Below are 15,606 nucleotides of genomic sequence, written 5' to 3'. Positions count from 1 at the left end.
CTGAAGGATCTGTGCCACTCTTCAGAAAAAGGACTGCTGGACTATGTCCATTACATTTGATGACCATTTATTGTGATCATAGACACAATGATGGAGTGCTTAGGGGTTGTTGCTCTGTAAACACAATTCTACTTTAATCCTTACAGTAATTTCAGGGTAAAGAAAGTCATGACATGCCTCCAGCCAGTGGTGTAAAGTACTTAAGTAAAAATATTTTCAAGTACTACTTAAGTAGTTTTTTGGGGTATCTGTACTTTACTTTACTATTTATATTTGACAACTTTAACTTTTACTTCACTACATTCCTAAAGAAAATAATGTACTTTTTACTCCATACATTTTATCTGACACCCAAAGGTACTCATTGCATTTTCAATGCTAACCAAGACAGGAAATTGGTCCAATTCATGCATTTATCAAGAGAACATCCCTGGTCATGTCTACTGCCTCTGATCTGATAGACTCACTAAACACACATGTTTGTTTGTAAATTGTGTCTGAGTGTTGGAGTATGCCACTGTCTAAAAAACAAGAAAAGAGTGCAGTCTGGTTTGCTTTATGTAAGGAATTTAAAATAATTTATGCTTTTACTTTTGCTACTTAAGTATATTTGAGCAATTACATTTACTTTTGATACTTAAGTATATTTAAAATTAAATACTTGTAGACTTTTAGTCAAGTACTATTTTACTGGGTGACTTTCACTTTAACTTGAGTCATTTTCTATTAAGGTATGTTTACTTTTGTGACAAAGCTCTGATGTGTTATTGGGTCATCTGATATGTGAGTGCGTCTGCTTTCCTGTCCAGATCAAAGGGATGGAGAGCTGCCACTGTGAAACTGCCTTTGCTGGAGGTTAAAGCACAAGGCCTGACTCAAACTGTCACACCCTGATCTGTTTCACCTGTTCCTGTTATTGTCTCCACCCCCTCCAGGTGTCGCTTATTTTCCCCAGTGTATTTATCCCTGTATTTCCTGTCTCTCTGTGCCAGTTCGTCTTGTATGTTTCCAAGTCAACCAGCGGTTTCCCCGTTCTCCTGCTTTTTGCATTCTCCTTTTTCTAGTTCTCCCAGTTTTGACCCTTGCCTGTTTCTGGACTTGGTACCTGCCTGCCTTGACCACAAGCCTGTCTGCCACTACCTCCTGGACTCTGATCTGCTTTTGACCTTTTTGCCTGTCCACGACCATTCTCTTGCCTCCCCTTTTGGATTAATAAACATTGTAAGACTCCAACCATCTGCCTCCTGTGTCTGCATTTGGGTATCGCCTTGTGCCTTTCATACAAACTCCTTTTAAGTTCCCTTAATGACCGATTTCTGAGCTTGTACAAGCCAGGGGGAACTTGTTAATGTAGTCTAGGTGGCGATTTATATCCTGCTGATGACCGTGGTCGTTTAAGTTGGCAGAGCGGGATCCTACTGAAAGGATCAACTAATTTAAACCATGCATAAATCCTGCAAGTGATTTGCTTTCTGAGCCTCAACCTCCCACATCCTCTTTCTGTCCTGGTGCTGGAGCTGTTGCCTGGAAACATGTGCTCACTTCCACAGTGTGGCTCTAGGAAGGAAATAATGCAAAGAGGAAGAAGAAAGTTCACACAGTTCTGCTCTGGGATATTGTGAATAAGCCTACAGACAGACCAGTCAGGCTGGAATACGTTGCTCATTTGGAATGCTGTCTGCTGACTGACAGAGACAAAAGTATTGCTGACTTCAGCTTATTTGTCTTCTTTACTGTAGTGTGCCCTGAGAGAGTGACATAGCTCTGAATCCAAAGGCTTGGTTCATTTAAAACCAGTTATATTAGTTAAACCAGTTATACAATTAGATTCACAATTTTTTTTAAATCTAATACATGTGTTTATTCATTCACAACTAGGATCTTGCTGGGCCCAGCGCAGGCAGTGGGGTCCCCTGGTCTTCTGGTGCCAGTGATGTGGGAAAGGAGGCTTAGCAGAGACAGCTCAGAGGTGAGTACAGTGGAGGTAGGAAGAAAACAGAGACACACAGATGTACGATCTTAATTTGAGCCAGTTTGCTACAGCAGGGAAAGTATCCTGCAGCAACAGGAAATGTGAATTATTATGTGGATGTGGGCTGGTGTGGCTAATGGTGTGGCTAAAATGCCAGGGCTGAATTTTTGTCCCAGTCCCCCCCTGAAGCCTCGACACAACCACTAATTACAAACTTAGAAGATGAAACTGGCTGCTGGCAGCATTACCATCTAAGTCAATTTTGACTAAATTACAAGAACAGGTTCATGCTGAGATTGGGAAACTCCCTCAGGGAGGCAATTTCAGATATTTTGGCAACACACTAACTCTTGAGTTTTAACATTTGGGAATTTTCATGAAGACACATTAAAACGTATTAAATCAGCGTGGATTTGATCTTTACACACCCACCCCCTCAATTAGACTAACTGTGACGTCTAGAGAGACCATAAACCTTCAGCATCTTTAGATCTCTACATTCACTACTGATATAAAACCTTGTGATCTTTCTAGAAATCTGCTTTTGGGGAGAGCAAGTCAAACCTGATGATTTATTGTTATTCCAGATAGCATAGGTATGGTGATTAAAAACAAGAGAAGAAAAATGACAGAAGTGGACCGCTACAGATAAACTTTTGATTTGTTAATGTCTGTTGTATACACTGCGCAAAAACATTGGCACTGAAGTAATCACATTTGTTTATGTTGTATAGTCTTGGGAAAAGGTTCCATATAGAACCAAAAAGGGTTCTATCGCTTGCTTCTTATATGGAACACCTAAAAGTTATATACAGTAGACCAAAGAACATTTTTGTTCTAAGAGTATACTCCCATGGCTAACAGCAAGTGTATAAATCTTACTGAACAATATTAGTTTTACTGTTCCTTAACTTCAGTTGCTTTATAGCACAAGAAATACTAACAAGATTGAACATTCCTGAGGAAATTCCAGCAAGAAAGGAGAAAAGTATTGCGTTTTTTGTTTGAGTGTGCAATATTTATCGAATCCAGGGAGAACAGAGTACTTGAATCACACATGGACAACCAATACCTGAGACAGATTCAGAGACAGACATGTAGTGTATTGAGATGTTGACACATACTTTATCAGTAAGGTAGTGAATCACAGAGTAATAAAGCAGGACTTTAAGTCTTACAGCAGTGTGAGGAAGAGCGTGCCATGTTTTCAACCGGCACAGGATGCACAGGAAATTATTGCTCATTCAAGAGGGGGCGGAAAATTACATGACTGTATGATTGCTGCTGCCTTCTCAAAATGTACTTACTGAGTCACAGCTCCTCTCTCATGGCCAGATACTCACAGTGGCCTGTTTTCTAGAGTGACTGAGATAAACATAATCAGACAGATTCCCCCACATACTGTAGGTACACTTTCAAGAGTACCAAAATGAAAATTGACAATTCCATCCAGATTTCAGTCATCTAAAATGTGTGCTTATAACAGATTATATACTGTATTTAAATACCTTACAGATGTCTCTGAAACGGATCTGTGATCATCTGACCATGTGTGCTGTAACTAATGTGCCTCACCTGGGACAAAGAAAAATATAGCCTACTGTACAGTATTATTTAAAGCCACAAGTTCAAACTCAAAATCAAACACAGGTTAGTGAGTAAGCTTAGAACTTCCCATAATTCTTATGAAAGGGGAACATTAATTCATCTGACAAAAACAGCAGCGCTAAAGCAGACAGACAGTGTCACAATTCCTCTCCCTGTGTATGTTACGGCGTTCCTCTCTCTCTTCATACGAAGAGGAGGAATAGTGATCGAACCAAGGCGCAGCAGGTTGTGAATACATAATGATTTATTAAATAAACAAAATAGACAAAGACGAAAACGAACTATACTTGATATAACTAACAAAATAACAAAACGATGTAGACAGACCTGAACAAACGAACTTACATATACACGAAGCACGCTGACATAGGAACAGACTACATAAACGCACGAAACAAACCGAAACAATCCCGTATGGTGTAACATCGACACAGACACAGGAGACAATCACCCACAAACAAACAGTGAGAACACCCTACCTAAATATGACTCTTAATTAGAGGAGAACGCAAAACACCTGCCTCTAATTAAGAGCCATACCAGGCAACCAAAACCAACATAGAAACAGATAACATAGACTGCCCACCCAAAACACATGCCCTGACCTAAACACATACAAAAAACAACATAAAACAGGTCAGGACCGTTACAGAACCCCCCCCTCAAGGTGCGAACGCCGGGCGCACCAGCACAAAGTCCAGGGGAGGGTCTGGGTGGGCAGTTGACCACGGTGGTGGCTCCGGCTCTGGACGCTGTCCCCACACCACCATAGTCACCCCCCGCTTCTGTCTACCCCTCCCAATGACCCCCCTAAAACTCACATCCCCTAAATAAACGGCCAGCACCGGGACAAGGGGCAGCACCGGGACAAGGGGCAGCACCGGGACAAGGGGCAACACCGGGACAAGGGGCAGGTCCCGGCTGATATACTCTGGCAGGTCTATGCAGGCTGACGGCTCTCGACGCTCATGGCGGGCTGACGGCTCTCGACGCTCATGGCGGGCTGGCGGCTCTCGACGCTCATGGCGGGCTGACGGCTCTCGACGCTCATGGCGGGCTGACGGCTCTCGACGCTCATGGCGGGCTGACGGCTCTCGACGCTCATGGCGGGCTGACGGCTCTCGACGCTCATGGCGGGCTGACGGCTCTCGACGCTCATGGCGGGCTGACGGCTCTCGACGCTCATGGCGGGCTGACGGCTCTCGACGCTCATGGCGGGCTGACGGCTCTCGACGCTCATGGCGGGCTGACGGCTCTCGACGCTCATGGCGGGCTGACGGCTCTCGACGCTCATGGCGGGCTGACGGCTCTCGACGCTCATGGCGGGCTGACGGCTCTCGACGCTCATGGCGGGCTGACGGCTCTCGACGCTCATGGCGGGCTGACGGCTCTCGACGCTCATGGCGGGCTGACGGCTCTCGACGCTCATGGCGGGCTGACGGCTCTCGACGCTCATGGCGGGCTGACGGCTCTCGACGCTCATGGCGGGCTGACGGCTCTCGACGCTCATGGCTCTCTGACGGCTCTCGACGCTCATGGCTCTCTGACGGCTCTCGACGCTCATGGCTCTCTGACGGCTCTCGACGCTCATGGCTCTCTGACGGCTCTCGACGCTCATGGCTCTCTGACGGCTCTCGACGCTCATGGCTCTCTGACGGCTCTCGACGCTCATGGCTCTCTGACGGCTCTCGACGCTCATGGCTCTCTGACGGCTCTCGACGCTCATGGCTCTCTGACGGCTCTCGACGCTCATGGCTCTCTGACGGCTCTCGACGCTCATGGCTCTCTGACGGCTCTCGACGCTCATGGCTCTCTGACGGCTCTCGACGCTCATGGCTCTCTGACGGCTCTCGACGCTCATGGCTCTCTGACGGCTCTCGACGCTCATGGCTCTCTGACGGCTCTCGACGCTCATGGCTCTCTGACGGCTCTCGACGCTCATGGCTCTCTGACGGCTCTCGACGCTCATGGCTCTCTGACGGCTCTCGACGCTCATGGCTCTCTGACGGCTCTCGACGCTCATGGCTCTCTGACGGCTCTCGACGCTCATGGCTCTCTGACGGCTCTCGACGCTCATGGCTCTCTGACGGCTCTCGACGCTCATGGCTCTCTGACGGCTCTCGACGCTCATGGCTCTCTGGCGGCTCTGGCGGCTCTTGGCTCGCTGGCGGCTCTGGCGGATCCTGTCTGGTTGGCGGCTCTGGCGGATCCTGTCTGGTTGGCGGCTCTGGCGGATCCTGTCTGGTTGGCGGCTCTGGCGGATCCTGTCTGGTTGGCGGCTCTGGCGGATCCTGTCTGGTTGGCGGCTCTGGCGGATCCTGTCTGGTTGGCGGCTCTGGCGGATCCTGTCTGGTTGGCGGCTCTGGCGGATCCTGTCTGGTTGGCGGCTCTGGCGGATCCTGTCTGGTTGGCGGCTCTGGCGGATCCTGTCTGGTTGGCGGCTCTGGCGGATCCTGTCTGGTTGGCGGCTCTGGCGGATCCTGTCTGGTTGGCGGCTCTGGCGGATCCTGTCTGGCTGGCGGCTCTGGCGGATCCTGTCTGGCGGGCGGCTCTGGCGGCTCCTGTCTGGCGGGCGGCTCTGGCGGCTCCTGTCTGGCGGACGGCTCTGCAGGCTCATGGCAGACGGGCGGCTCAGACGGCGCTGGGGAGACGGACGGCTCAGACGGCGCTGGGGAGACGGATGGCTCAGACGGCGCTGGGGAGACGGATGGCTCAGATGGCGCTGGGGAGACGGATGGCTCAGATGGCGCTGGGGAGACGGATGGCTCAGATGGCGCTGGGGAGACGGATGGCTCTGGCCGGATACGGCGCACTGTACACCTGGTGCGTGGTGCCGGAACTGGAGGCACCGGGCTAAGGATAAGCACCTTCCTACTAGTGCGGGGAGCAGGGACAGGGCACACTGTATTCTCAAAGCCCACTCTATACCTGATGCGAGGTACCGGCACTGGTGACACCGGGCTGAGGACAAGCACATCAGGATTAGTAGGGGGAGAAGATACAGTGTGTTCAGGGCTCTGGAGACGCACAGGAGGCTTTGTGCGTGGTGCCGGAACTGGAGGCACCGAACTGGATACACGCACTACAGAGAGAGTGCGTGGAGGAGGAACTGGGCTCAGGAGACGCACTGATAGCCTAGTGCGTAGTGTAGGCACTGTAGGTACTAGGCTGGGGCGGGGAGGTGGCGCCGGAAATACCGGACCGTGGAGGCGTACTGGCACTCTTGAGCATTGAGCCTGCCCAACCTTACCTGGTTGAATGCTCCCGGTCGCCCGACCAGTGCGGGGAGGTGGAATAACCCGCACCGGCCTATGTAGGCGAACCGGGGAAACCATGCGTAAGGCCGGTGCCATGTATGCCGGCCCAAGGAGACGCACTGGAGACCAGACGCGTTGAGCCGGCCTCATGACACCTGGCTCAATACCCAATCTAGCCCTACCAGTGCGGGGAGGTGGAATAACCCGCACTGGGCTATGCACTCGTACAGGAGACACCGTGCGCTCTACTGCGTAACACGGCGCCTGCCCGTACTCCCGCTCTCCACGGTAAGCCTGGGAAGTGGGCGCAGGTCTCCTACCTGCCCTTGGCCCACTACCTCCTAGCCCCCCCCCAAGAAATTTTTGGGTGTTACTTACGGGCTTTTTGGGCTTCCGTGCCAGACGCGTTCCCTCATAGCTCCGGTTCCTCTCTCCGGTAGCCTCTGCTCTCCTCAGTGCCTCCAGCTGTTCCCATGGGAGGCGATCCCTACCAGCCAGGATCTCCTCCCATGTGTAGCAACCCTTTCCGTCCAATATATCGTCCCATGTCCATTGCTCCTTCTTTTCCTGTCCCTTACTCCGTTGACTCCGCTGCTTGGCTCTGGTATGGTGGGTGATTCTGTTACGGCGTTCCTCTCTCTCTTCATACGAAGAGGAGGAATAGTGATCGAACCAAGGCGCAGCAGGTTGTGAATACATAATGATTTATTAAATAAACAAAATAGACAAAGACGAAAACGAACTATACTTGATATAACTAACAAAATAACAAAACGATGTAGACAGACCTGAACAAACGAACTTACATATACACGAAGCACGCTGACACAGGAACAGACTACATAAACGCACGAAACAAACCGAAACAATCCCGTATGGTGTAACATCGACACAGACACAGGAGACAATCACCCACAAACAAACAGTGAGAACACCCTACCTAAATATGACTCTTAATTAGAGGAGAACGCAAAACACCTGCCTCTAATTAAGAGCCATACGAGGCAACCAAAACCAACATAGAAACAGATAACATAGACTGCCCACCCAAAACACATGCCCTGACCTAAACACATACAAAAAACAACATAAAACAGGTCAGGACCGTTACAGTGTATTTGTGCCCACCCACTCCCCAACGACACGCAAAGGGCCGTAAAGTTGTGTAACTCTCTATTTCACTACTAAGAGCTGCAGGGGGAGAAAATTCGCACTGGCTTGTGCAGACAGTAATATCTGTTGATATAAATATAACATAATGGAGCCTTTACAATATACTATGATTAAGAAAACAATCAAATAATAGTATAGTTTTCCTTAGATAAAAGGGTGATGAACCCTCAAAAAATGACTGTTTAATCATTGTCTTTCTCTTAATGTAACTCAATGTAAAGAAAATACCATGCCATGGTGGAAGCCTATACCATTGTAAAACTCAGCCAGATACATCAAGAATAAAGGCATAGCCTGCCAGAGAACCTGAGGGGGGTCGAAACTGAACATATTTAAAAGAGATCTTAATACACACCTTTTTAGCTTTGCTTTTCCTTGGGGTGCTTTTTTAGTCTTTCAGTTTGTATTGTTATTCTTTAGTTTTTTATCCTTTTATGTTTGTTGTGTACTAAATATGTCTGTACTTATTTTCATTGTTTTTTATTTATGTTTTTTCCTGTGAAGCACATTGTGTGGCATTCATGTCTGAAATGTGTCATATAAATAAATCTTGATTTCAATTGATAAATGAATCCAAAATAATGTAACTTAATGTAACTTTAAAGAAAATACCATGCCATGGTAGTAGCCTATAACATTGTAAAACTCAGCCAGAAACATCAAGTATAAAGGCTTTTAAACCTGGATTATGGTGGAGACACATCATTATTATAATGGTTGAACGCACAGAGCTATTTTATCAGAGTATGGAGACAAATCAGATGTTTTATTATCCAGTTCAGACACGCAGGCTCTTACTGTATGTACAGGAATCTGTATCTAATCCTATCAGAATGAATGTATTTAAATACTAAAGCAAAGAACATGTACAAATCCCACAGTGGAGAAACGAAATCAATTCCTCAAATAAGATTCGATTTTACAACCTTGAATGAACTATGTCACAGTGTTCAGACTCAACTGTCATGTTGCTCAATTGCCTAGACATCTGTCCAGCGGTCACTGATTTGTGAAACATGCGTAATTGGAAGTGTGACTTACCTTAGTTTAGAGAGGAGAAAAAATAAATCAACTGGCCCAGTCTTCGCAGTTGATTGAAGAGGTATATTTAAAACCGCAATGACCGGTCAGAGAAAATGTATCTAATAGAATTTGCGCTGGCTATATGTGTCGGTGTGTCTCTTCCAGTCACTCATTCTAAACTACTACTGGGCTAAATTACTGTCTCACTGTCTCACCACCACAGTACCTCCCGTCTATTGTATGAGGGCGGTGCAGGAGATTACGAGACCCAATGGTAACTTCTGATACACCGTGCTCGAAATTTAAATTATAAAGGCTTCATTACAACTGTAGACACAAATAGTTCTCATGTAGCCACAGTGCAAAAAATTACAGCATAGATAGTTGTATACTCTATTTTATGGAGAATAAAGCTGGATTTAAGTTTAATGGGTATTTTGCTAATTAAGCAGCAAAAAAATGTACCAAATGGAATTTCGGCATATAGTCTAAATAATGATGTATATCATTGTAATAATTCAAATACAGCAAGTGATTGAGGCACGTGCACAGGCTCTAGCACAAACATATATCCAGCTGTTCAGTGTCCAGCATAATGTTTCAAGAACAAACAAACAAAACAAAGAACTTGCGTCAAATTACGCAAAATTAATTGATCCATAATAGGCTACATTTGGCATTTACGCAGTGAGTAAACATGGACTCCTTTAAATTATTGACTGTTTCTTCCATTACATAAAACGACACGTTACGACACGTTCAGATGATGGCGATGACATGGTCAGTTAATCACCGTGACAGCAAGGAGTGACATCTCTTAAAAACCTGGTCTCAGACTAGACGTAACATAGTAAAGATAAATCCTGGACACTCACATTAGTATAATTTGTTACGTTTGCTATGGTTACATAAGATGGTTACTTAGTCGGGTGGTTGCTCGGGGTGGTGGGTGGGTGTTTAATCCATATGTCTAGCAATTTTGGTTTCATAGCCATAAACCTATAAACTAGGCTACTGAAAATATATTCCATGCAAATGAGGCCATCTAGTGGTAAATGGGCGAAAACATGCGACAGAGCCATATTATGCGTCCACGTTTACGCACAGTCACAGCAGACTATATTACTGTGTAGCCTAGTTATCACAACTTTAATACATTATAACTAGGTCTACTAATTGTGAAATATAATAACACGTGAATTATAAACTTCTAATTGAAGAGTAACAATAAAGAGTCGTCGCCAACATTACACAGATCTCATTACACAGATGTTCCAACGTTAACCCGAGCTCTAGCCAAGTCTGCTCATTGCTCAAAGACGAGCAGTCAGCCCATTGCGGTGTGCCACCATCCCTCCATTGGCGGCGTCCTCCCACAGCCTGCTGCGTGCTGAGGTTGGCCCAGAATAGGTTCGTCACTGGCGTCACTATGAAAGGTAAGAGTATCGAAAACGTATCACCATGGCTTGCACTTGTCAATTAGGCTATAGCCTACAGTGGTCGCATAACTTGGGACAAAATAAACTACAACTTTCTCAAAATATAAATACATGCATAAGGCTATATTATAGTCTATCCTCCCCCCTCTCTTTGGACAGAGTGACCCAGCAGCAGCAGCATCACCGCACACACCCAGTGCGCAGATGGGACGTCCAAAGAACCTAATTCATTCTGATGCCTTTTTGCGCAGCAGCAAGGATATTGTATTTCTCTCTTCTAACGTCTATCCATGGCATCCTCCTTCCTGAATCTGCCAGGCCCGTGGATTTGGACATCAACCAGATCCTTGAGGATAATTTGGCACAAGGACACACGACATTAAACGACACGTTTGAGGAGGTAGAGCAACTGATGGAGGACACGCATAATAAACTGGAGGATGCGGTGCACCAGGTCGGTTAATTGTTAGGTCTACTCAGATGTATATTTGCAGAGCGTTGATAAAAAATAAATGAGCCTATTATGTCCCATAGCACCCCTTTCATTTGTATGACTTTTAATGCTATGTAAAATGCAACAGTTAATAGCGCAGTACACTCTTATTATATCAGTTTAGTTGATCTGAAACTTTTCTGTTAAAGTAACCACAAGTTTAACTTGAGACATACATCTTTATTAGACTAATAAAATTTTTTGCCCATGTGGGTTAAGATGAGTCGAAGTCAATCTTAACATGCACACTGTGTAAAAAAAACAGTGGTGACCTCAATGCAACATTGATCTTTTGCATCAAACCTCTTTAGATGGACAATGAGAGTGCAAAGTCCAGCTTGCATCCCAATAACCTTCCCTCAAATTACCACAACAAAAGCACTTCTGAGAGTGTGGTTGAAACTCAATCCATCCACACCATAGAGATAGTACACAAGGTACAGTAGTAGTCACATGCAAATGTATTTTTGTACTGTATTTCATTCAAAACTAGGATGCTGAAATGCTATTATGAATTTTAATACTGTATAGTAGTAGTATTTTTGGCATCCCACATTTGTTATGAAGACTGAAAGCAAAATTGCAGAAATCCTACAGAAGTGATCCTAACTGGAAATGTGTCTCTCTTTAGGAGACAGACAACAGAACAGGAGAGGCCCACATCACCAGAACAGTTATCCAGTCCAGTGGCAAGGAAAATAATATTAATCGTGTGAGGCATAAACAATCTTTGGAATTTCCCTCCATCATGATTTACAACAGATTCTTTTTAAAACATATATTATCCACAATATCTTGAACACTATAACTCTAACGGGTGTTTTGTGTTTAATAAAGACAGTGGGCATAAGATGAATACAATTCCATCCTTAATGCAAGTCACAATTCATGAAAGATTTAACAAGTCATCAGTTGTCATGTGTTTCCTCTTTCTGTGCTGTTCTGCATGCGGCCACAACTGCTGTCATGTTTGGGAATCTCATTTCTCTTTCCCCATGCCCTGTACGCCTCTCCAGTCTCGCAGAGTTGCAAAGAAAAAGCCATATCTCAGACTGGCCAATAAAATGAAAAGATTAAGATGGGCAGAAGAACACAGACACTGGACAGAGGAACTCTGCCTAGAAGGCCAGCATCCCGGAGTTGCCTCTTCACTGTTGACGTTGAGACTGGTGTTTTGCGGGTACTATTTCATGAAGCTACCAGTTGAGGACTTGTGTGGCATCTGTTTCTCAAACTAGACACTCTAATGTACTTGTCCTCTTGCTCAGTTGTGCACCGGGGCCTCCCACTCCTCTTTCTATTCTGGTTAGAGACAGTTTGCACTGTTCTGTGAAGGGAGTAGTACACAGCGCTGTATGAGATCTTCAGTTTCTAGGCAATTTCTCACATGGAATTGCCTTCATTTCTCAGAACAAGAATAGACTGATGAGTTTCAGAAGAAAGTTCTTTGTTTCTGGCCATTCTGAGCCTGTAATCGAACCCACAAATGCTTATGCTCCAGATACTCAACTAGTCTAAAGAAGGCCAGTTTTATTGCTTCTTTAATCAGAACAACAGTTTTCAGCTGTGCTAACATAGTTGCAAAAGGGTTTTATAATGATCAATTAGCCTTTTAAAATGATCAACTTGGATTAGCTAATACAACGTGCCATTGGAACACAGGAGTGATGGTTGCTGATAATGGGCCTCCGTATGCCTATCTAATTATTCCATTAAAAATCAGCCGTTTCCAGCTACAATAGTCATTTACAGCATTAACAATGTCTATACTGTATTTCTGATCAATTTTATGTTATTTTATTGGATGAAAAATGTGCTTTTCTTTCAAAAACAAGTACATTTCTAAGTGACCCCAAACTTTTGAACGGTAGTGTAAATATTGGAAGAGATCGTGCAACAACGTATCACATCCTCAAAAATGTACTTTGAAGTTATTTTAAGTAACTTTTGTAAATAAGTTTGCAATAGTACATGGCTACAACCTCTGAATTTCTCTTCAAGTCTACCATGTTTGATTTAGCCAATTTTTCCAGTACAATCTGTTTTCTAGTGCAAAACTCTGGATTGTGGGCGGCTTTGGTACCATATAGAGACCATCTGCATGTTTATCTGTGAAGGAGGGTGTGTCTTGAATGTCTCCTCTTCCCCTCCTCACAGGAGTGTATCATTGACGAGGACTGTGAAAAGGGGAAATATTGCCGGTATGAGACGCACCGATCCAAGTGTCTAACCTGCAAAGCCCTCGACGTGGTAGGTCCATTTCATGGTTACTAACAGTGTCACACACATTTTACACACCCTGACACTGAACCCATCTAGAATGTATTCATGCAGACTTATATTTCCCAGGGGACTTTGACTCCTTCCTAGTTACTATTACGTGCTACTTCAGACCTTCTCCAGTTTTTGTAACAGTGCTTTAGTGCGCACGTGCACACACACAGCAATCACAGAGCAGCAGATTGCTTAAACAATATGATGCAGCTGCTTCTGCATTGTTACTGCATTGCAGTGTTGCCACAAGTGTAACTGGAGTGTTTCATGACAGAGAGCTTCTCTCCTCTTGGCTGTGCATCAAAGCTTGTGTCTGATTGAATAAGAGCTCCACCTCTCTCCCCCTCTCTCAGAGGACAAAGAGATGAGCAGGATGAGAGGTAATGAGAGCCTACTCTACAGACACAATGTAATTGAATTTAAGACCAGTGTTTTTGGCAGGGCAGAGTAGAAATCCATCCACATAATACTGTAGATACTGGCTTGCATTCAAAGTCAAAGGTACGCTGAGAATAGTTAAGGGTCTTCCAAGTTGATAAGGCCTGTGTTAATGTCCTGCACATAAAAACAGTCATGTCAAGCAGCACACTATTAACTATTAATTAGATACCACTAATGGTTCAGCTTGCACAAGTAGCAGGAATTTGCTGCACCTAGAGAGCTTAGGAGAGTTACAAGACCATGGGGCTTACATGATGCCATGCATGTCATCTGACAGTTTGTCACTGTGTTTGTGTTCCAGCCCTGCAAAAAGAATGAGGAGTGTTGTACAGGACAGCTGTGTGTGTGGGGCCAGTGCAGCCAGAACACCACTAAGGGGGAAGCTGGCAGCATCTGCCAATACCAGAACGACTGCAGCCCAGACCTCTGCTGTGCTTTCCATAAAGGTGCAGGCCACAAGGCCACACACAGAACATAATTACTCTGCTAAATTATACACCATGAGTCATTCTACATGAAATTAACATAATCTGTGGGGAGCGAAATGGGCTCCTTTCATTTGGCTATGACTCAGCCAGATACAAACCTACAGGGATTGCTTTGACATCCAAAAAAGGGAGGCTTCAAATTGCGATACCGCAAAGCCTCTGTTCTCAATGTAATTGTCCCTAGCCAATTATGATAGTCACGAAGGCAAGTGAAGCAGGGTGCATTGAAGTTTCAGATAGTTAAGTGATCATGTGAAGGCCCATAACCTGCTTTCCCTTTCAAGCACTGTCCATGTACTGTACTCCTGTATTAAAGTTTCTGTAGTAATGTCACTTACCTTTGTCACTACCCATCTCTCTCCCCTTACCTCGTGGTCAGCTCTGCTGTTCCCTGTGTGCACGGCCAAGCCAATAGAGCGTGAGCGCTGTCATGGCTCCTCCAATCACCTTATGGAACTGCTGTCCTGGGACATAGAGGGCCAGGGACCACTGCCCCTGTGCTGGGGACCTCCAGTGCCAACAAGTCGGGTAAGAGTCTATTTGCTGAAAACCTGCAACATTTACATTCAATTGAAATGAAGGCATAAGTCAATACATAAAAATAAAATAAAAAACACTTGGTAGACAACAGCCATAGCGATCACTCAAAATGCTGTTGACCCAGTATGATGCTACAAATTGATATTTCCTCATCTCTTTGACAGCCGAGGCTCCCTGTGTCTGAAAAGACAGAACTCGAGTGAAGAGGACCTGACAGACACACTTTATTCAGAAATTGACTATATTGTCTAGGAGTAACCATGCAGCTCAACCTTTTCAGGCCTGTAGACATTCAGAAGGGTCTCCAGTGATTTCAGCCTAGAAATTGAAGTTGCTCACACTCTCACAAGGCATTGTTTATTCAAGCCATTGCAGTTTTTCTCTATCTGCTTGAAGTTAAGCAAAGCTCTAGATGTTACGTAGTGCATAACACCATGTATGTATTAGATGGAATTTACATTTTGGGTATTTCCCGATTCCTAGACGTTCACGCTGTTCGAAGGTACTGTGTATGATGACTACACTCAACTTCTGCAATAAGAGTTTGTGTTAACAAATATGTACTTAAAACATACCCCATCCTGCTCTCTCTGATGTCTCACGTATGTGCCTACCTTAAGGATGCACCGTTGAGGCCCTTTGTTCAAACACAATGCACTGTAGCTTGCTTAGTCCTGGTTTTTGTTTTAAATAGTGGTTTAAACAAGGACAGATTACATTTCTGAATATATGGAGCACTTTGACAGAATATGACAGGTCAGCTCATCATGCCCACAACTTGGTAATGGAAACTATAACCCAGACACATGCAGCTTGCACAACTTTTGCTCATAAGAAAATAAAAGGCTTTGAAAATGTAGATGTCTATTATTGAGATGTAAATATTCTTATATGTATA

The 15,606-nt window shown here is 45.1% G+C and overlaps 1 protein-coding gene and 1 pseudogene across 4 annotated transcripts in view; one reads left to right on the top strand and one right to left on the bottom strand.

Annotated features, from left to right (window-relative positions):
• Positions 1 to 9,279, bottom strand: part of LOC129834459 (F-actin-monooxygenase mical2b-like) — a 54,076-nt gene extending 44,797 nt beyond the window's left edge. Inside the window, exon 1 of one of the 4 annotated variants that reach the window (XR_008756258.1) lies at positions 9,052 to 9,279. The gene's annotated coding sequence lies outside the window, so the exon portion shown is untranslated. The remainder of the gene's footprint in view (positions 1 to 9,051) is intronic. The other 3 variants (XR_008756259.1, XM_055899458.1, XM_055899459.1) reach the window with 3 other exon arrangements.
• Positions 9,280 to 10,489: 1,210 nt separating this feature from the next.
• LOC129834457 (dickkopf-related protein 3-like) lies at positions 10,490 to 15,565 on the top strand (annotated as a pseudogene).
• The last annotated feature ends 41 nt before the right edge of the window (positions 15,566 to 15,606 follow it).

Source organism: Salvelinus fontinalis, chromosome 35 (assembly GCF_029448725.1).
Source record: "Salvelinus fontinalis isolate EN_2023a chromosome 35, ASM2944872v1, whole genome shotgun sequence".
NCBI lineage: Eukaryota > Metazoa > Chordata > Actinopteri > Salmoniformes > Salmonidae > Salvelinus > Salvelinus fontinalis.
The sequence above is the reverse complement of the archived record's forward strand: the minus strand, read 5'-3'. Positions and strand labels throughout refer to the sequence as shown.